Source organism: Arachis duranensis, chromosome 6 (assembly GCF_000817695.3).
Source record: "Arachis duranensis cultivar V14167 chromosome 6, aradu.V14167.gnm2.J7QH, whole genome shotgun sequence".
Taxonomy (NCBI): Eukaryota; Viridiplantae; Streptophyta; class Magnoliopsida; order Fabales; family Fabaceae; genus Arachis; species Arachis duranensis.
In genome coordinates this window covers 95,721,418-95,724,822 of record NC_029777.3, presented here as the reverse complement: position 1 = coordinate 95,724,822, position 3,405 = coordinate 95,721,418, and the positions used below count along the sequence as shown (strand labels likewise).

At 30.5% G+C, this 3,405-nt stretch overlaps 1 long non-coding RNA gene across 1 annotated transcript; it reads left to right on the top strand.

Moving 5' to 3' along the window:
* The first annotated feature begins 6 nt into the window (after nucleotides 1–6).
* On the top strand, nucleotides 7–1,274 carry LOC110273255 (uncharacterized). Its single transcript, XR_002364692.2, has 3 exons — nucleotides 7–175; nucleotides 517–823; nucleotides 927–1,274. It is a non-coding gene; the product is annotated as an uncharacterized LOC110273255 (long non-coding RNA).
* Nucleotides 1,275–3,405: the final 2,131 nt, after the last annotated feature.

Here is a 3,405-nt window from a genome sequence, read left to right as displayed (position 1 = left end):
AGATTCCCTACCCATGTTTTCAGTTTCTGACTCGTGAGTAAGAGAAATGAAGAATTTTGAAGCCAAATTGTCGACTTTGGTTAAGCAGGGGATTTTATGGAATATTTGGTATGATTAAGTTTCGGTGGATACGAGTTTTATAGAAAAAGCCGTGGAGCTTCTAGATGAATCACAGGTTTTGGATCTGGATCTATGCTTTAATGATTTCAAATTTATATTATTTTTTAATTTTTTTAAATATTTTTATTTTCACATTATTTTTTAATTTATCATATCACAATAATATATATTTATAACTAAATAAAAGTTATTGAATAATGAGTATGCATAAATATGAAGTAATTATCTAAATCAGTCTCTAAAAATTTTAAAATAGAACATTTTAGTCCTTTAAATTTTAAATACACAAAATAATTTTTAAAATTTACTTTTGTTAGATAATATAATTCTTTGTCAATTTTTGTCGTTAGTCAATAACTTTGACTGCTAACGTAGAACTTTATCTTGCATATATAGTCATTAAGTGTGGACAATTCAATCCTTAAGCTCATTTACAAATACGACACCATTTTGAAACACAATTCTCACTCCCATTTTAAGCATGTTGCTATGAAGAATGAGAAACACTAGTTCATTCCCTAAAGCTACACCTGTTCCAATAGCCAATAGTGGACAAAGATCAAGCTGTTCTACCCATTGTAGAGGAAGGGTCAGTCATGCTATCGCCCATAACAAGGGGGCTAAGGAATAGACAACACTCGAAGTACCATTGTGGGTTATCTGTAATTATCGCCAAATCAAACATGGTAGAGAATCCTAGAAGGTTGTTCTTTGAATGTCCAACGTATAAGGCAATTAACTCTATTCTAGTGTGATTTTGCATATGATATAAGTATATGATATTTTTGAATTTCATATTGTTGCAGGAAAAGGAGTCTCACTGCAATTTCTTTGCTTGGTTTGACATGGTCTTTGACATCAATAACAAGAATGCTATCATGGATGATATTGCTGATGCTAATCAGTTGGATGATGTGGTTGTTGGATTTCAAGGGAAATTGATGGAGCTATAGAAGAGAATGGTTGCATAAGAGAATTCTCAAAAAAAAAAAAGTAATAAATAGAGATTAGAAAAATAGATTTAATAATATAGCCTTACGATTGGTTTCTTTGTGTTAGCTTGTGCTTTTATTGTGAATTACTCTTCACAATGATAGACTTATTATGTTAAGTCCAAATTTATGAATGAATGAATGAAACTTTTTTTGTTGTTATGGATTAGTGCTTGTGTGAAATTTTGAGTAAATAGGTATTGAGTTTAATGGATTACGTGTACAAATTAATGAGAATGAGAAAAAAAAGGTACTCCTAATTAAGTGAATTTAAATTGGATGGATAATGAAATAAAGATATAATATCTTATAACATTATTTTATAATAGAAATCTCAACTATTGTTAAGTATTGAATGTAGACAAGTCTCAGTTAAACTAGTATTATATTAACGTGTATTGTCTTTTGAAACACCTCAAAAAACATTTTTTAAAAAATAAAACTTGAACTTTTTGAAATCAAAACTAATATATTCTGCTAATCACAAGGTACAAACACCTAAGAAGTAGAAATGGTAGATGGACGATGGGTACTCAAGGCATATAATAATTGGTAAAAAGAAGTGTTAGAATATAATTAGGATCAATTAGTACTATTCAGCATGTTAGAAACAAGAGATTAAACTGTATTATTGAGTGTATTTAAGTTGTCTATTTAAATTGTCTCGAATAATACAATATAGAAGGATATTTATAGGTACTAAGAGAATTATAATAATAAAGACGTAATCTCCTATAATAAATATTCAGATATACTAAATAGTACTAATTGATCCTAATTGATCCTAATTATATTCTAACATCCCCCTCACTTGAGTTTGAAATTTATTTAAAACAACAAAATAAAGAGAAAAAAACTGCATAAACTAATAAAACGGGTGCAGACGGAACTGTCGGAAGGAAGCTGACACTAGTCTAAAGGAAGCGCAGACAAAACTGCTGCTATCTGAAAGAGTGCAGACGGAACTGCCACAAGAAAACAGCCACGAGAAAACAGAACACAAACAGAACAAGAGAACGCAGACGGAACTGTCACGAGAGAACGCAGACGAACTGCCACGAGAGAACGCAGACAGAATTGTCGAAAGAGAGCGAAAACTATATGATTTCTTCATGAGAATGGGTAAGCAGCAGATGATAATGGTGTTTGATCATACGACTCGAAAAAAACACAAGACAGAGAAAATAGGCTAGTCGGTGGGCGTCAAAAGAGTGACAAAAGGGAAAAAAGAATGGCATAGAAAAAAATGCAAATCGCAAGGAAAACAACCTATCCTCTTCAAGGAGGATACCATGGCTCTGATACCATGTTAGAAAAAGATACTAAACTGAAGGAATGATTTGTGTATTATTGAGTATATTCAAGTTGTCTATTCAAGTTGTCTCGAATAATACAATATAGAATGGTATTTATAAGTGCTAAGAGAATTATAATAATAAAGACATAATCTCCTATAATAAATATTCAGATATACTAAATAGTACTAATTGATCCTAATTGATTCTAATTATATTCTAACAATACTTCGGTCACTTTAACCATAAAAGTAATAAGCTCATTCAAGTTTGTCAATGGAGTTCAAGCCAAAGTAATTGGTATTGCATTGCATTTGTAATAATGTTTATAAAGATAATTCTCACCTTATTTTTGGTATACTTCATGAAGAGAGTCATACGCATAATTTGTTGAGTGTAAGTCAATTCTATGATTAAGGTGTTAAAGTTGTCTTTGATATTAAATTATTAATCAATATGAAGTACTAATAAACAAATAAAGTAACTTGCTCTACCATTTTTGACATCTGAGTGGATTGATAACGTCTATATAATATACTTTGAAAACTTTGTACATCCAAATGTAAAATATTTGTCTTTCATTACAAATGACAAAGAGGTTATATATAATAATATAAGAATCTTGGTCATGCATTTTTTTTTCCGATCGTTTAGATTACATTCTCGACCTAAGGGGGAGATTAGAATGTTCAGGATGAGTCCAAAAAATCTAAAATGATTCTCTTCGACATTGCTATCAAAATAATTAAAGATTCATGGATCACATCCACCCACAACACTTATAATAAAAAAAATCAGCATCTAAACACCCATCCCCTACATAAGAAATTTGACACAAGAAATTCCAAATGTTGTAATTCCCGCTGGTACCCACCCAAAACACAATATCTTGAATGACATTGATGACAACAAAAACAAACTTGCCCCTGTTCAAACTAAACTAAAGCAATATCAATTATCTATTACCAAGACAATATTCATTGTATACCTCATAATGT